Here is a 19,845-nt window from a genome sequence, read left to right as displayed (position 1 = left end):
TCTCTCAACCTGAATGTGATGGCAGAAATTTTCTGCCATTGGGGCCAGCCTTGCTGAGATCTTTTTGCTTCCCCTTCAAACAAAAAATGCAGCAGCTACTTTGCCCTCTTTTCCCCAGACGGGCAATCACCGAGAGACGCTTTGACTCATGATTGGCCCGCGGGTCTCCTCTATGCTTATCCTCCGATACCTCTGATACCCCTATTTCTAAAGAAAGCAATTTGGTTGAGCTGCAAAGTGATTCTCATTGCCCCTTTTTGGCCACAACAAGTATGGTTGCCCTTTTTCCGGCCTCACCTATTACAACCTCCTTGGATCCTAGACACTCGTTAGGACCTAATATCTCACCCACAAGGGTTGACTCCCTCAAATCTGTCCACTATTAAGCTGACAGCTTGGTTTCTCCACTTCCATTAGTCGCCATGCAGGAAACCCTCTCATCACCTGTCCGCGATATTATTCTGGCCTCTCATAAGCCATCAACCAGAAAACTCTACAGAGACAAATGGAAAAGTTTCTCTATCAGGTCTAATAATCAGTTGCTGGACCCTTTTTCAACTTCTACAGCTGCTGTACTTCAGTACCTTTCTGAGTTGTTTGACGATGGGGTATCAGCTTCTACTATTCGAGTCCATTTAGCAGCTGTCTCCAATTTTCATAATGGCTCAGATGGCATTCCTGTTATCTCCACCCGCCTTTGCAAGACCTTTCTCAAGGGAATTTTTCATAGCAGACTCCCTATCGGGCAACCTGTAGAGACATGGACTCTCTCTCTGGTACTACAGTCTCTCTCTCTCTCTCTCTACCCCCTTTCGAGCCTGCTGCAGCATGTGATCTTAAATTCCTGTCATGGAAATCTCTGTTTTTGGTAGAGATCACAGCCAGACGGATATCTGAGTTACAAGCCTTATGCATCAAGAGCCCGTATCTAATCTTCAATAAAGACAGCGTATCTCTTCGTACTAATCCATCCTTTCTCCCCAAAGTAGTGTCTGACTTCTCTATTAACCAGTCCATTGAACTCCCTGTGTTTTTTCCAAATTATTCCAACAAGGGAGAATACTGTCTACATTCATTGGACGTACGTAGACAACTAAGTTTCTACTTGGACAGGACTTAGTCTTTCCGCACGTCGGATCAGCTGTTTATTTCCTTTTCTGGTCCAAGAATGGGATGCACTGTATCAAAAGTTACTTTTATCTAAATGGCTCAGAGATTGTATTACCTTTTCATACTCCTTAGCGAATTAATCTAAACCTGTTCATATCAAAGCTCATTCAACGAGAGCCATTGCAGCTTTGGTTGCCTTTCATTGCAGGGCTTTCATGGATGACATTTGTGCAGCAGCCATTTGGGCTAAACCCCATACTTTCATCAAACATTGCAAATCGGATTTGGTCTCCAGTGGAAGAGCGGCCTTCGGCGCAATGGTTCTCAGGAATGTTCTTCCATAAGAGCCACCCAGCTTCTCCAAGTAGCTTGGGATTCTGTCCCAACAGTGATGAATAGGAAGAAGATTAACAACTTCAGATAAAGAAGTTATGTCTTACCATAACGTTCCATCTGAGATGTTGATCCTCTGCCAGTCATCCCACCCTCCCACCGTCTCCCACCAAAGGCTCCTGATGGATCTTCTGGGTCCTTGTGGTGTTTCAGGGTTTCTGCGCAAAAGTGGCCTCTGCTTTCTGGTTTCTTCTATATGTTGCATGCAAACTTTATCTGAGGTAACTGTGAGAAGGGCATTGTGGGTAGCAGCTTTGCTCAAGAGTTTTTGGTGTACGCGAGCTTGGTATTAGTCTGACTCAGTTCTGAGGGCTCAGAACCGAACCCCCATCAGTGATGACTGGAAGAAGATCAACAACTCAGATGGAACGTTATGGTAAGACATAACTTATTTTTTATTCTTACACAGTGTGTTTGTATGTTATCTGTGTGTATTTTTTACTAAGGCTTTTTAATTCATTTGTCTGTATAAGTGACATGGTGGATCTGTGACTCTACAACCACAATTTGTCCAAAAGGGCAAGTGTGAATACAGATTTGGAAGCCATTCAACTAGTTTATTGCTTGGCAGGTAGAAGGAAACTGGCATACCAGGAGAGAACTCCCCCAGAGACAAGGGGAAGTAGAGAGATGCAAAAGCAGAAATTACTCTAATTTTAAGACTAAGATATGAGGGAGTAAAGGGATGCAGATGCCAAAATCACACTATTTATACAATAGGTTGTGACATTTCTTTGCCAGATATGTATACATCCTGCTCTGTAAAACTGTAGCTAAACTGTCTGTCAGCTAATTTTGAGTTATACAGACAAAATGATGGTTTGTCATGAAAATTCTGCAGTCTTAGTAACTCTTTGCAGTCCAGTTATGCTGGTGAACATGTAACCAAGAAACAAACACTCATTTGTTTGACGCATTTATTTTGTGGTCCAAGAATTAAATAATATGCCTAACAGAAGTATAAGTCATGCACATTGAGAATGCAGTGCTCATACATTTTGCTCGACAAAATGTTCCTTCTGAAACGTATTTGTCTCTTTTTGTATTAAGTGATATGTAAATTCTCATACATGTATGTGTGCATGCAATAACTTGTTCTCTTTTTGAACTGTATAATCTGTTTTCAGTAAATGGTGTGAATGTATTACATATACAGAGAAGGTCTGCACATCATATTTTCAGTGCTGTTTTGAAACATATAATGGTGTGTCTTATCTTCTATTAAACTGATGGTGAATGTATTGCATTCATGCATGATTATGAATGCCCTGACTTGTTTTCCTAGAAAGCTCCTGTTTTACATGAACTGATAGGGTAACAACTGCATTGCATGCATTTATAGTATACATATTGGGATTGTTAAGTATGTTGCTGGATGCCAAAGGATATGGCCAATAGTCCAGAACATAAAGACCGGAACAGACACACTAAGTGATTATAAAGGGTTGCAGAGTTAGATAAATGCCATAGTGGTTTTTGAATGTATGGTTACTTACAAGCGTCTTTGCTTATCAGAAAATTACATTTTCTAGTTTCTGCTTTCTTCATCAGAACAAAGGGAAGTAGATGGTGTATTTCATTACTGTCTAGTGACAGGGACTATCACTTAGTTATCTGTGCCTCTTAACATGAGTCAGGCAGCACAGTCTTGGGCTCATCTTTTCAAGCGCAACGGAAAACTGCATAACATAATTCCTAGTAGGGAGACCCATTTGGCTATTCTCCCCTTTCCATATTCCATTTTAGTAAGATATTTCTTCAGTCAGACCTTGTCTCCTTTATACAGCCAGTCTGCTCTTTATGAATTTTTGGAAGGATTGTCAGATACTGCACCTTTTAGATCAAGATTGGTGATGATCCATGGAAAAGGTGCATGTCTGTGCCTTCTCACCTTTCTTAACCTGATATAAAGTGAATCTTTAGCTGAGGATAAGTTAGTTTATTTATTTGAAATTTGGTAACTGAGTAAGTGGACTGGTCATTTGACCCTTTTCATCCACAATCCAAGGTCTAGAGGAGCAAAGTACACAATACAGTAAAATGTAATAAATAAATATTAAAAGTGGAACTACATCATACAATAACAAAACATGCATTTTCAAAGCAAATGCACACAGAAGAACAGTAAGTACTGAAAGAGGTCATTGTTATTAAAAATTCATTTTTTGGTTGGGGGTACCTGAATTTTGTAACCAAAAAGGATCGTCTTCCTCTTTTCTGAGCCCGTTTCCCATGTAATCAAAGTGCCCTTTGTGGTAGTGATCTCCCCAGGCTGTCACACACAAAGGGTTTTATCTAGTGTTTCACTAAGACTCACTTTCTGTTAGGAACAGTTATTATTTTTTTCTGATATGGTCTTTCAGCTTTCCTTTAGTTACTTTGTACACTTTCAAGTCTTCATCTTGGAGACAAATAAAAAGGGGAGTAGTGTGTGCTTTTTTTTATATACCCTGGTTTTACATTTTCAACCCTAGATGTGGTAGAACTGGTCCATCTTCCTGTACCTTTAGGAGTCAAGGCTGGAAGGACTTTGGCAGCTTTGTACCTAAAACATCCTCAAGTGGATAAACTCCTCCCTTTTACCCATAGTCCCTTTTACAAGAGAGACCCTCTCCACCTGTCTTTTGCCATGTCATTGTAGAGATACTTACAACCTCTCAAAGACTACCCTTTGGTATTTTAATTAATTTGAGGGCATTTTTTAATCTTCCAGGATTTGTAATTTTTTCAGCTATCTTTTCAGTCACTTTGGACCACTTAATTTTTAAAGACAGTACTTTTCTTGTGTAAATTGTTGACTCACTCCTCCCGCCATCTTACTACTTGGTTCTAGTTCTCTTTCTTCTCTGTTACACCTCCAATATTTTTGCTATCTGAGGAAAATTCTTTGAATTCTGTTTGGGGTATAAAAATACCTATGCAAACACTTCCAAGCCTAAATCTTAAACCTTCTGGTCTTTGTGTACTTAGGTCATGTGTATGTCCTCCTATTGTTCCCATTAAATTGTTTTTCCAGGCTCTCCTCTCAATCTTTTCTAATCTTCTTTGACTGACTTTTATAGTTACTATACAATAACTTATGTGCCTTACTCATTTTCCCCTTTTTCACAGCAGCTTCACTTCTAGATTCAACTAAAAAAATCTACCAGAAAAGGTCTTTCACTTAGGACTGCTCTTTCCTTTCCTGTTTGACTATACTCTCATATCAGTCACTGGTGTACGGAAGGCAGTCACTAACTTGAAATTCAAACAACTTCTTAGCCTCATCCTGCTGTTACCTATCCCTGGGTGGTTATTTGCTCCTAATCCCTTGTTTCCTTTGCCAGTTTTCTCCAGTAAATTCCAGCCCCATTTTGCCTATTTTCTGTACCCCTACTTGTAGTCATCCCTATTGATGAAATGTCCTTTCTCCATTCCCATGTTAGTTTAGTTCTTAGAATACTTTCTTCAAATTTGAGTATAATATTCTGTATGGTGGTGGTGATTCACCTCAAGGATTTGCATCCAAAATACCACTTTATCCACATTTCCTGACCCACCCCCCGCTTCTTCATAATCCCTTTCCACTTTGAGTTATAACCCTCTGCGTGTATTATATACGAGTCTTAACTGCATAGCTCTAAAATATCCTTTGAAATCAAGTAATCCTAAACCAACTTGTTCTTTTGGGAGGACCAGCTTATCCCATTTAGCTCTTGCCTCTTCTCCTCCCAGGTAAAATGTTTTCAGCTCTTTCTTAATTGTTGCTCACAGCATCTCTTCTGGTTGTTAAAAATATGCCTGACTTGTATATAAAACTAAAGAGACTAAAAACATTTTCAGTGCTTGTATCTTGCTGTCCATATTTGCGAGCAAAAACTTCCAGGTTCTCAGTTTTAGTGTTATCTTTTATTTGGTCTCTTTCCGCATATCCTTAGCCGCATTAGCAGATGTCATTCTAAATCCATACTCCTAAATACTTCCATCTTATTGTGTTTCCTTAAATATAGGTATCGCTGAACCAGTTCATGTTGGGCTACATAATTTACGGCTGTAGCAGTTGGTTTATCTTCATGTAATTTTATATCCTGAAAAGACTTGAAACTGTCCAAAAATGTTCCACAATGCTGGACTTCCAAAATGGCTGCACACTGATCAGTGGCTTAACGTCTACTCTCTCTGTGTGAAAAGAGAAACTGAGACTTAAGGGGTAATAGTTCTGCTAGTTTTAGTAAAATTCAGTTGCTGGCCAGTAAGTACACTTCCTGAATGCCAGCAAAGAAGAAACTTAGAGACCCTGAAAGAATATCAACTAGAAAAGGTGAGGAGAAAACACTGGGAAGAATCCTGCAGTTTAGCAAAAAGCAGCTCAAGCTCCAACTACAATAGATGTCTAACAGTAATTTAGAGGAAAAAATAAATCAAGTGTGCTCAGAGTTGTGTAAAATAAGTAAAACATTGAAGGAGTATATCAAGTCAAATAACAAAAGGCTAGAAACAAATGGAAGAACATTTAAACAGCTATTAAGATGAACTGATGAAACTGCAAAAATCAGAGGTCAAAATGAAGACAAGACTGGTTGAGTATGAGACTACTCAAGAAAAGCTGTTTTAAAAAATGGTAGAGTTAGAGGAAAGAGCACCCAGAAAAAAATATTTTCTGCTGTTAACAGAGAAATTTGAAGGCACAGACTGTGTTAATTTTATGAAAGCACAAATAAGCAACTGGGCTGGTATTCCTGGGTATGATTTGTTAATGGAAAGAGATCTTTCTGTCTATGCACCAAACCTGGCCATGAGAAAGCAACCATTACCTGTATTATTAACAATGCAATCATACCAGAAGAAAGGGTTGATGTTAACAAAACTGTGGCAGAATGGCAAAGTATTGAAAGTTGGAGACAGAGTGCTTGTGGAAAATGATTATTTACTGTACACCAGGCAAAAAGATAATCAAATTTCTCCCAGCAATCAGAAAAGTTTCCACCTATCTTAAGAATATTTCTTCCTGGAGGATCAAAGTAATATTGTTGATGCAGAACAGGATAAGGAGGAAATACAAAAGTTTGTCCAACAACAAGTTAGCCGTCAAATAGAAGGTGATTCATTCTTCTGATAGTAAAGCTCATAGAGAGCCTGTGACAGTGAAACTCTTTCCAGTGTTCTAACGGAAAATGCTTAAGAGACAGAAAGAAAACACAGGAGGTTACTAAAAGAATTGGGAGTGTCTTGGACTTCAATCTATGTCTTGGATTCAGAGATGGAGATAAACATGAAGAAGACCAACAACAGCGAAATTAGTGAATACATGTGATACTATAAAGCATTAATCACATTTGTGAAGTATGGTTTTACAAGAAAAAGTGGCTGAGAAAGATTGGACTTCTGTTAAACTTTTGTGGAGGGAGGGGACTGAAAGGCATATAATCCATTCCATGTTAATGTTTGGAAGGACATTAAAAGGAAAAAAAGGAACTGCAAGTAAACAATTTAGATCTTAACTATAGTTGTATAAAACATTTCATGATATAAATTGCATGTTACATAGTAAAGCATTTTCAATGATTGTTGTATGTGATAAAGATACTAAAGTAAACAAGTCATTGTTTTACTTTTTTAGTTTTAAGAAATGTAGGCATTACAATGTAAAAAGAGAAGAAAGGCTGAACAAAGCATGTTTAAGTTAATATGCTGTAATCTTGGGACATTGGAGGTGGGGATGGGATGTAAAAGTGCACTGATAATATAATACATGTCGAATTGAGATGTTTTATTTTATTTTTGTACAGGTGAATATATGTATTAATGCACTTGACTAATAATTTTTTGTGTAAGCATGTCAGCTTTAAAAATAAGAGAACACTGTACTTATAACAAAAAGTTTTTCCTTTAGTAAATAAATGACCAGTGTGAGTTGAGAAGTCTGCCGCTAAGGGCAGATATACATTCTGTTCTTATTTTTCCATGGAGATAAATTGACTGCAGGTGCAGGCAATCCATTTAGAGAGTTTTGGCCATTGTTTGCTGAGGGCAGTAGCATAGCTAGAGCAGGTGAGAGAGTCAACTTCCCTGGGTGCAAAGTGTAGGTGCAAACAGCTGATCCCGTCTCTTTTTTTATGCAAGCGGTATTGCATTTGTGGTCAGACCTGAACACTGTAGCTCTCTTTGCAGGCAAGGTGTAAACTGTAGCAACTGTTTACTATAGTTTAAAATATTACTTTTTGGTAATAAAATATGTTGATGAAGGGTTGGTGGCAAGGCACAGAAGCAGGATCTTGAATGGCTGGGGTAGGGTGTGTCATATATCTGGCCACCTGTATAGTTTGACAGTAGAAGAAACTTTTATTTATTTATTTATTTTTGCACTTTAATGAAGACTCCCATACATGTCAAGCAAGAAATATATAGTTAGCCCCTTTGGAAAAAAACATGTACCCATGAATTACCACATAGGTGGCAAGACGCTAAACATCGAAAGTGTGATGAGAGACTTAGGGACACAGGTTGACAGTGGTCTCATAACCACATCGTCACAACAGTCAGGAAATCCTTCTATGTGGCACCACCTCATCACTAAGGGGTTTTCATCCAGAAAAGGAGGTCATTGTCCCACTGTACTCATCACTCATTAGACCCATTATAGAGTATAATGCCCCGTTTGGTAAGTACCTCACAAGACATCTGCAACAGCTGGAAAGGCCACAGAAATACCTCACTAAAAGAATCACAGGCCTAAAGCAGATGCCATATGCTGACCGTCTAAAAAAAACTCCAGCTATACTCTGTGGCATATCGTCTACTCAGAGGCGATCTCTGCTTAACATACAAGGCCATTTCAAACCCTGAGCTGTTGGATATGCTCCACTTAAAGAAATCCCAATCCCTCAGAGCCACACGCTCCAGGGATCTAAACCTTGTCATTACAATGAGCAAAACATGCTGGAGGGATAGGTTCCTGACACAGAGACTCCCCGTACTCTGGAATAAACTGCCCATACATGTCAAGCAGAGCACCTCATTGGCCCTCTTCAAAAGGAACCTTGATGATTGGATGGGAGATAGGAAATTCACCCCGGGGATCATGTCAGTCGCCCTGCTAGACAGGGGCCCAGAGAAGTAAATATTGTGGGAAGAAATATCCAGGGAATTGTTATGGCTAGGCTTGCATAGGCCCTAGGGCCGATAGCCTAGTACCAACCTGTGAACCCATAAGATCTGGGGGGAGTCATACTATAGATCTAACTGTAATAAGCTCACTTGAAGAGCTGAGGAGGTGGAGCGCTGGTTCATAGTATCGCCCCAGGGAGATGGTTGAGGTAATTCTAAATGAAGAGGTACGAGGGCAAGCAGCTTAATAAAAAAAATAGCAATTGAAATTACTGGAACTGAATAAAGGATAAGACCTTTCCTGGTACCTAAATACTTTAATGTGCTTACTAGAACAGTGTAATGTTTTCTGAAAGCAGACAAGCTGTTTTTAACATCTGGGAGGGATATAAAGATAATACAAGAATAAACAACAGTGTAAATAGGAGCACAGGGTGTAACATGTGCATTAGCTTGGATAACCTTAATTTTAGGTTATGTAATGCCTATGGGTGCAGCTGTTGATTTGAGACAATTGTTCCTATCAGGAGGGTTAAACTTCATCATTTGAAGATGTCCATAGTTTTGTGTATTTGTTTTAAGTTAATGGTCTATTGGGGAGTTCTGGGAATGTATTTTTGAGGGTTTTCATTAAAACAAAATGTCTCGTAATATGTAGCATAGGTTCAGATGGAGATGACAAGAAACAATTGTATGAAACATTAACCTGCCAAACTTTAATGGGTGCTTGTAACACAAAAGCTGGAAATAGAATTTTAAAAAAAGCTGTCTTATATTACAGGTGAGAATAATAACATTATAATGACTACACTTTCCATGTTATTTTGGAATGTGAATGGCATCACGGGCATAGACAAAAAGGACGAGTATTGAATTATGTTAGGAAATGCAGAGTGCAGATAGCATTGCTACATGAGGCACATTTGGAAAGGCATGAACTTGTGAATTTGATACAGAAATAATTTCAGGATGACTATTCAGCAGAATATCAGGGACAAGGAAAATGAGGAGAGATTATCTAAGCAATCCTGTCTTGGTTTGTGATTTACTGTGGAGTTGCCTGGTAAGAGAAGTTTTATTTGAATTTGTATTTCTTACTATTTTCCACTGTTCATAGGAAGGAAGGGATAGCTTGTAGACAAGAAGATTTACCTTTATTTTATATTTTGTTGTTTTACCTTTAATTTTCACTGTTTGTTAGAAAAGGATTGCTTTTAGACTGGAAATATCTAGGCTTCCTAAGGGACTTTCAGCTGCAAAGTCACACAGACTGCAGAAAGGACAATCCAGAGCTTATCTAAACAATCCTGTCTTGGTTTGTAATTTATTGATCTTTATTGTTAAAAAGAGGTGCAACTGTGAACGATACAGAGAGTAAAGAAATTCCAGTTTTTGTCTGACTTTCAGAATGTGTATGTTCAGAGCACCAACTTTACTGTACTTTAAATTATACTGCTTGTGTGATTTTTCTCATAGAAGATGATTTAAGTTATCTTTGAATTCTGTAATAACTGATTTTGATTATTCTTTTCTTTTATTCATTTGAAGCTGAGTATGGATTCCTTAAATGAGGATACCTTTAATGATTTGCTAAACCACAAATGCCTTGTACATTGTAATAAATGCTATGTATATTTAAATGTAACACCTGATAACACTGGTGATCTGTGTTCCTCACGTCAAAAGTTGGATGGTTTGCTTATTATTAGTAGTAAGTCTAGACTTACAGATGATGATTGCACTTGTACAATTGGCACGTCTTGGAGAACTGTTACATTTATTAATGATTGGACTGGTGAGATAAATAATGTTAGACAAAGAGCAAATAGAATAGATTTAGGAAATAATGTGTCTATTGTCTGTAAAATTCACTCAATTCCTATGAAGCAAGATGGTGCCCCTGACAACTTTGGAATTCTGGATACAAGTGTTCAGCAATCTTGAGGATTCAGTGTGTTAAGAAGGAAATAAAAAAAAAAGGAAGAAGTTCACAACAAATTATCAAGGAAGAAAACAGACTGATAAACGTCTGTAAAGTAAAGCGAATACATACTAAAAAGGACACTGGTTATGTAGCATACTGATTATAAGGAAGAATAACGTTTTTCCATCAGAAAACCTTCAGTGTAGAGAAGGCAACATTTTTCCAAAATTGACAGTAGGAAAAAAAGAGACAAGGGACAGGTAACAAGAAAGAAATCAAAGTTGAAAGTGGAAGGACTAAATAACATTATTGTAAGAAAACGTTGACAACATGGCTCAAGCTGTGGATATACAAAGCCAGCTAGATGAGAATCATATGCTTGCAAATGAGTACACAGTGAAAACAGTGGGATTAATAAAGTTAATGGTGATGAAGATCCTTCCTTTGTAAAAATTTATAGAGCTGATATTATTGAATTTGAAGCTGAAGATTCTTCAGATCTGGTCAGAAAAGATATTCTTGTAATGGGAGATTAAGTTTTTAGAGGAACTCGTACTTAAATTTACAGAGAAGATAATGAACATTGAATAGTGTTATGCTTGCTAGGAGCATAAATAGAGGATGTGAGATAAGCAAGCCTTAGAATGCCTTAATGTACTGAAGTATGAGTCTGTTTTTATTCATGTCTGTACAAATGATCTCTTTCGCAAGGACGTTCTGTTAGTAGGGAACTTACAGCCCTCTAAGGTAGTGTTGCTTGTACTGGTGTTAGGACATCTTTTTCACAAATCACATATAGAAAGGAGAGTTGGGTCAAAGTGAATAAAAACATTTTTTGGGTAAATACCTATGTGAAAAAATGTCCCATTTAAAAAAATGGAAATGTGTTGAGCATCTGAGCCTAATTTTGTACACGTGTTCAGACATGATGGTATGCATTTGTCAAGATCAGGGAAAAAAAGTCATGCAGCAGATATTTTATACTATTTGACAAACACAAGGCAGGATTTTTGCTAGGTCATAAATTTTACATTTCACAGATAGCAACATTTCATGCATCTCTGATTGTTGTTAATGCTTGGAGAATTAATAATAATTGTTTTTTATTGGGAAATGCTCTCTGTTCCCAGAAGATTGATGTTATTGTTTGTGAGACATGGTTAAAGAACAATGACTGGAAACCAGTTCTGTCAGGGTATAAATGTTTTTACTGTAACAGATTTTCTAACAAAAAATCAGATAGAGGTGTTTTGATAGGAATCAAGAATAGTTATGAGACCTGTGATTATTACATTTTCATTGACAACACCAGTACTATAGATTATGTAACTGTGGCAATAAAGATAATCCTGGAACATATAAAATTTGCTGGAGTGTATAGACCTCCAACGTCAAGTGCTGATAACGTAGAGGAATTCATAAATTTCTTGCATGAAACAGAGGAAGGAAGAATAATAGTGGCTGAGGACTTAAATTTGCCAGAAACTAATTGGAGTTGTGCATTCAGTGTAAAAACTACAGAAGGAATGTGGAAAGTTTCTGAGTGCAAAAAAAAAAAATGTTTAACATCAGTGTTTAGGCATACAGTGTCAGGGGGATCCAGTTCCATAAGAAAAGATACATGATTTAAGGTGAAAGACAAAAAGATGTAATAAATTGAAAAGAGGTTGAACTACAACTTTGAAAACTGAAATAAACAAGGTGGACAAACTAAGCATAGTATGAAACAAGATCCAGAAAAATTTGAAGAAAATTTATATAAAGGTATCGAGCATAACAGGAAACCCTGTTATCGATATATAAGATGTGGAAGGAGTAAAGGCATACAACTTATAAACTGTGCAGATTCTAAAATTTATTCTCAGATGCAACAGACTATAGATATATGTACAAAATCTTATGTAAAACAGTTTGGCTCCACAAAGAGGGGTGCTAAGTTGTTCTAATGACATCCACCTAACCTTACGACTGGAATCAAAATAGATTATATTGAAAAACAGTCATGCAAACTGGATCCAAGCAAAACACTGGGAGGAGACAGGATTAGAAATAATGACCTGAGAAGACTTCTTCAAGAACTTACAGAACCATTATATCTATTTACTAGGTCATATAAATATGGGGAGGTTCCTCAAGATTGGAGACATGCAGTTATTAAACTTGTCTTTAAGTGAAAGGGGAGTACGACAAATCCAGAGTCATATAGACCCTTAAGTCTATTTTCATGTTGTAGAAAAACTAATGGAGAAGATAATATTATTGGATAAGTTATTGTCATTTGGAAAGGTTGGTTTGGACTTGAAACCATATAATAACATGCATATTTTGAAATAGATCTATCACCACCCATAGCATGATGTTATATAACAATATAATAGCTATAAATTAAAAACTGTGCTGTGATGTAATTTATATAGATTTAACTTGAGCTTTTGCCTGGGTCATACACAAAAGACTGAGCAATAAATTAGAACAACTAAGTATTGGTTTACTCTTGATAAGATGGATAGCTGCATGGCTTACAAATAGGACGTGGCAAATATTATACTGCAGTTGGACAGCTGAAATTGTTGGTTACAGTCAAGGTGTCCACAAGGCTTTGTTGTAGGCCCATACTTGTTTAGATTGTATCTTTCAGCTCTATCGTTTTCATCTGAGGTATTCTACAGTCTGTATGCAGATGACCTGAAATTGGATAAACTGTTTGTATGTGTTATAAATAGGGCATGTCTGCAAAAGAACTTCATCTTTATCTTTTTCATCTGAGGTGTTCTGCAGTCTGTATGCAGATGACCTGAAATTGGGTAAACTGATTCCATGTGTTACAGATAGGGCATGTCTGCAAAATAATTTCATTAAATTGACCATTTGGGCACAGGAGGATAATATGCTGATAAATATATCAAAAACTAAGCTTATGAGATTTGGGAGACATAAATTGAAAGGTGACTATTTAATACAGCACACAGTGATTGAAACTGTACATTCATTTAAGGACCTGAGTATAGGGGTAGATCCAGCTTTAAGTTTTTCTAATCATATCAACCAGTTGGGTAGTGATAGTTATAGAACTATAGGTTGTATAAAAAGATTTATAAAGTCTAGTAAATCAGAAATGAAGACGTCATTATTTGTTAGTTATATTAGACCCAAACTTGAACATGGAATAACAATATGGAAAGCTTATAAGAAAACACGCATGAGTAAACTGTAAAGAGTACAGCAAAACTATACCAAGGGCATCCATGAATGTGAAAATTTAAGTTAAAGTATCTGAACCTGTACAGTGTCTCCTATAGGTATTTAAAAAGAGTCCGTATTTCAGGTATATAGGGCATTTAGAGACAACTATCTCTGGGAATGTTTGGGGTTATCAAAAAATAGTTAAAAATCATTCGGCAACCTATGTAGAAGATTCTATATAGGTTCATAGGTTGGTACTAGGCTATCGGCCCTAAGGCCTATGCAAGCCTAGCCATGACAATTCCCTGGAAATTTTTTTCCACAATATTTACTTCTCTGGGCCCCTGTCTAGCAGGGTGACTGACATGATCCCCAGGGTGAATTTCCTATCTCCCATCCAATCATCAAGGTTCCTTTTGAAGAGGGCCAATTAGGTGCTCTTTTTGACATGTATGGGCAGTCTATTCCAGAGTATGGGGAGTCTCTGGGTCAGGAACCTATCCCTCCAGCATGTTTTGTTCATTGTGATGATAAGGTTTAGATCCCTGGAGTGTGTGACTCTGAGGGATTGGGATTTCTTTAAGTGGAGCATGTCCAACAGCTCAGGGTTTGACATGGCCTTGTATGTTAAGCAGAGATTGCCTCTGAGTAGACAATATGCCACAGAGTATAGCTGGAGTTTTTTTTTTTAGACTGTCAGCATATGGCATCTGCTTTAGGCCTGTGATTCTTTTAGTGAGGTATTTCTGTGGCCTTTCCAGCTGTTGTCTTGTGAGGTACATACCAAATGGGGCATTATACTCTACAGTGGGTCTAATGAGGGGATGAGTACAGTGGGAGAATGACCTCCTTTTTTCGAGATGAAAAGCCCTTAGCGATGAGGTGTGCCACGTAGAAGGATTTCCTGACTGTTGTGGCGATGTGTTTATCGAAAGTGAGGCCACTGTCCACTTGTGTCCCTAAGTCTGTCATCACACTTTCGATGTTTAGTGTCCTGCCACCTATGTGGTAGTTCATGGGTACATGTTTTTTTCCAAAGGGGATGGCTATACATTTCTTGGCATTAAGCTTGAGCCCATGGCTCTGGCACCAGGCATCTGTTTCTGTAAGGCCCTTTTGTAGAATATCCACATAATTTGGGGATTCAATAATGGCTCCCAGTTTGCAGTCATCTGCAAATTTTGTTAGCCAGAGTCCCTTAGTGTTGGCCTGTACTTCAGAGAAGTAGATGCCAAACAAGAGTGGTCCCAGGACTGAACCCTGAGGTACTCCATTTGTCACTTGTCTGGAGCTGGATTTGGAGTTGGCTATTACAGTCCGGGTTCTGTCAGTAAGCCAGTTGGCAACCCATCGAGTAACGTAGGGATTTATGCCCAGCTTAGTAAGTTTATCTATGATTCCAGAGTGGGGGATGGTGTTGAAGGCCTTGGCGAGGTCCAGATAGGCTGTGTGGACCTCCTTACCCTCGTCCACAGCTCTGGAGACTGATTCGAAGAAGTCAGTTAGATTCAGGAGACAAGATAGGCCCTTCACAAATCCAAACTGGGTGGGGTCAAGTGTCTGGAGGTTGCCAATGTCTTTGTTTATAAGTTCCATGATAATGCATTCCATGCCTTTGCAGATCAGGCTTGTCAGACTGATGGGACTGTAGTTCCCGGGATGAAATAGACTATCAAATTACATTAAAGCAAGCACTAGTTTAGATATTTTTAAGACCAGCCTGGACACTTATAGGAAGAACTGTTTTGGTATATTGGCAGGTTACAGGGACATTAATGTTCGCGCTTGATAATATTTGTATGTGTGTATGTATGTTTGTACCCCCACTTTTCTCTTCAAATTTTACTCTGCTCATTCTATAATTGTATGATGATGTGACAAATTAGTAAAGAATAGACTCACTAAATAGTTATTATATTTACAGACTTTTTCTTTAAACAAGTGTGCATTGCAACTTCTGTTATTCCTTTCTGTTACGTGAATAGTACCATTAGTTAGAACAAAAAACTTCCAGTCTGTTTAATTTTTTTTGTCCTGATTTTTCATCAAGCAGTTGAAGACAGATAATTTCCGTATTTCACATCTGTAGTATTTTGTTGTCAAAACTACAGTTTTGTTCATGAATAGTCTTTGGCTATTTCAGTTTTCTCTTCAGATGCATGATCTCTGTGTGCTAAAATGTTATTCAAATAGTAATTTAGAAAACTTTATTCTTACTATGATTTTATTTTTGTCTAATTTAATGGAGCATCTTAAATGGAGTTCATATGTTAATGTTTTAATATGTCTGACAAGTTAATAATACATGCGTTCAAAAAATATAGTTTTGAATCATACCATGACAGGCGATTCATATCTCTTGGAGTACTTTATCAGAAAGTACTCTGATTAGTGACTTAGTAATCCGTTGTAAATGCTTTAATCATCATTGAAAATGGACTTCATTATATGATATGCAAGGTGTCAGCATTTTATTCTTTCTTTGTAATGTAGGGGTGGATGAAATGTAATTCCATACAGAGTTTAGGTTGTATGCAGCAAGTAATCACATTTTGTTTTTGAGGGGGAAACATTTGGCTTTACAGCCATGGATTGTTTGTTAGAATTTGTTTTGGATGCATTGTCCACTTCAAGTTGTGATTGCACAAATTGTACTCTGAGGTGCTCTCGAGTTGTAAACATTTACTGTGCTTTATCTGTTTGTTTTTGATTTAGCTACTGCAGTAAAAAGTACTGAACAGTGCACTAATTAAACGCATGTTTCGTTAAAATGCGTGTGACTCTTCTTTTTCTGTCACTGTACATATAGGCGTTTGTCAAGCTGGTAACAAGTGATTTTATTGAGACACGACCAATGCCCACTTTTTCAGTTGTAGTGTTGAGTATATATGTGGAAAAATACACAGAGACACACGCTGATGTACATGAGTTTATATCAAGTATTTGAAATCAAAAATGTCCAACCAAATAGTAGTCAAAAAAAATCATCTAAACTCAACCACTGAAAAATAAATAAATAAAAGTAAACTTGAAATACTTGAACAACTTTTCTTTTCCACCTCTCATACCTCCTGCTACACACACACACACACACACATATTATTTATATATATATATATATATATATATATGTGTGTGTGTGTGTGTGTGTGTGTGTGTATCTACTCCACATTTTAGTGGGGAGAGGACAAATTCCCATTCCCTGCTCTACAGCAGTCTTGCACATGCAAAGGCCAGCAATTTCAGGTAACTAGATTTTTTATGTCTTTTGCTGGTCTTTGCACCATTCGACAACATGAATGACACATTTTATATAAAAAGAGAGACAGTATAGGTGTGTGTGTCTGTCTATGACTGTACACATATAAATATGGATAAATAAATATATATGTATGTGTGAGTATATATATATATATATATATATATATATATATATATGTGTGTGTGTGTGTGTGTGTGTGTATGTATGTGTATAAAATGTCTTTATTTAACTGACTAGGCCCATAGACTCTTTTTAAGGATAAGTTTATAAGAGCAACATTTAAAAAATGGCCCTGTTTTTAGGCCTTTGTCCTCTCATTATTTTAGGCTTTGCCCACACTGTGTGAAGAGGTTGAGAAGTATGCACCAACTGCAGTAGATGAGACGTCAATTTAGTCCATCATCCAGCACTACAAAAGGCTTGTCTTTGCTCTTTAAATGTATTTTGTTTGTGCGTGAATGTAATAGAAAGTAGTTGTTATGAAGAAAATGCATACAGTTTAAGGAGAAAGAGTCATAAGTTTAGATATACTATGAATAAAACAATTGCATCTCATTTAATTGGTATACAATTACATGAACCTTGAAACCATAGGAAATTATATAAAAAGGGTGGCACTCTCAGAGTTATGAAGCCACAAAAAACACCCCAGGCTCCTAACATGAGAGAAAGCCCCACACCCATGTATATTCATGCTACATTCAAGTTTGTATACATTTGGATAAAAGGGAGTAAGTGGGAGAAAGCATAAATCCCAGCATGGTGACCTTCCAGTTATGATTTTCTTAGTATCACTTAACTGAGGGGTGATAAACACCAGTTTTCCCAAAGATTAACTGATAAATGTCTTCTTGGAGCTTTGTGAAGCAGTACTGGGCATGAATTTGAGATTTTGATGGCTTGATGTGGCATTCTGAGTTGAGTACAAACTACTTAGTGGCAGACCCCCCCTTCTATTGAGTGACCCAGTAATTTTTTGCTTAACAGCTTGTGAAAGACCGTGTTTGGATGTGTATTTTAGGTAGATACATTGGATACAATGGATTAAATTAGATGCTAAAGCTTGTTGCAATGCATGTTCAGACTGTACTTGATGCATCTGGCTGTTAAGTAGATATGCATGTTGAACCTTTTTCTTTAGTCTGTAATACTGTGCTTTTCTTTGTAAGCCCAAGCTGAGAGGAAACTACTGTGATTCCACACCAGAGTTTGATACTCAAGACCTTAGCATCTAATTAAAGTTCAGTGTTTGGCAAGGGTGAGTTTTGTAGGTTCATGACCTATACTATTAGCATGTATGGCCTGATGTCTTTGCTAGGATCAGAGCAGGTCTTCATCACTCAGCCTTTATTTACTCTTACTGCTTATACTTTAATGAAGGGGTTCTGTATCACCCAGCGGTCAGCAAACAGCAGTTGCCTTTTTGTCCATTAATCAGACAATGCATAAGTTTACACCTGGAGCAAATTGGGGCGGAGACTACATAATCTCTAACTTATATGAGGAATCTGAAGAATTGGAGACCATTTTCTCTGAGATATACAGAAGTGGTGTGTTCCCCACCTCCATGGTTTCCCCATTTGACTCCAATTTGCAGAATTATTGAGGCTTTTGAGATCTAATATGGGCTGGCCTTTGGTTCTCCTTTTCCCCACAAAGCACACCAGTATGATTAATTGAAAAAGATGACAGAGTAGTCCTGAGTTACTCCGTCACATAGAGCCAGTTATTAGAGATGCTATTTTGGTAGCCTGGTAATATGCAGGAGGAAGATTAAGTCATTACCTAAAGGGACTTGAGTCTTAACAAGCATCCTGGAATCAGCACTTATGTTCACTCTGTAGTTCAGCACAGGTCCTAGAGGCCATGGGATTGTGTCACCCTGCCATCAGACGGAGAGTCTAAAGTTCTGAGTAGGTGCAGCAAAAGAGAGAATACTCTGCCTAACTATTGGAGCCTCCCACCTCTTCATTTCACCTCTCCAGACTCTAGTATTCTGTATGTATACCAGATGTTGGAAAAGCTTGCAGACTTCCCTTGTTTAGATTTAAGGAATACGTAAATTGGACTGCCTTTGTGGCTTCCTAGGTGGATTCTTACATAGCCCACTAGGACTGTGCTGATATTGTGGTTAGGCCCACAGGGCATGTTTATCTTCAGAATGTGGTTGAAGTTGTCCTCCTTTTCCTCAAGATATGAACATCATTGTGTTCTCTTGGAAAAAGTTAAATGGTTCTGTAACTGCAAGAACCACTTTGGTACTGTCAGCATTTACATTTAAGATTGTTGACAAAAATTTCTGTTCTTCTGTATTAAATGTTAAACAAACTTAAGATCAATACTTCACCTTGTGATTTAAGGGACAGTACATTTGAGAGTAGGGAATTCTAATAAAAAATGTGATTGATTAAGAGCATGAACTCAGAAAACAAACCAGCTGAAGGTGTACTGATTATGTTAGTGACATTGTCCTGCCTGGAAAATGTGACTTAACCAATGGAGCTAACAAATGGGCACCTGCCAGTCTGATGGAAAAAGTTTTAACTATGCAAACCTAAAACTGGAAACTCTGTGTTATGATACTTCATTAAAAATAGGGCTGGGTGAAGCTCCATTAGAGTCCATTTTCCCATTGTGGAAAGGGACTAGGTGTCCAGAGCAGTGTTTCTGGTACAAAGAATCAAGTGAATGAAGACTTGGAGAAAAGGATGGAAATTGTTCTTGCAACATGAATGGTGGAAGTGAGACCAGCAGAGAGTGTTTTTCCAGCAGTACAAGACTGAGTTAGATACTTGTTCATTTAAGTTTGTTAACTAGATGACTTCATTGAGCTTTGTGGTCCACTGTTGAGGAACAGTCTTGAAGCATTAAGAGGTTAATGGGCTTG

General features: G+C 37.7%; 1 protein-coding gene across 3 annotated transcripts in view; it reads left to right on the top strand.

Moving 5' to 3' along the window:
- Positions 1-19,845, top strand: part of GHR (growth hormone receptor) — a 1,761,548-nt gene that overhangs the window by 1,479,454 nt on the left and 262,249 nt on the right. The window lies entirely within an intron of this gene.

This window comes from Protopterus annectens, chromosome 1.part0 (genome assembly GCF_019279795.1).
Source record: "Protopterus annectens isolate FY-2018-M chromosome 1.part0, PAN1.0, whole genome shotgun sequence".
Classification (NCBI taxonomy): domain Eukaryota; kingdom Metazoa; phylum Chordata; order Ceratodontiformes; family Protopteridae; genus Protopterus; species Protopterus annectens.
This window is presented reverse-complemented; position numbering and strand designations above follow the sequence as displayed.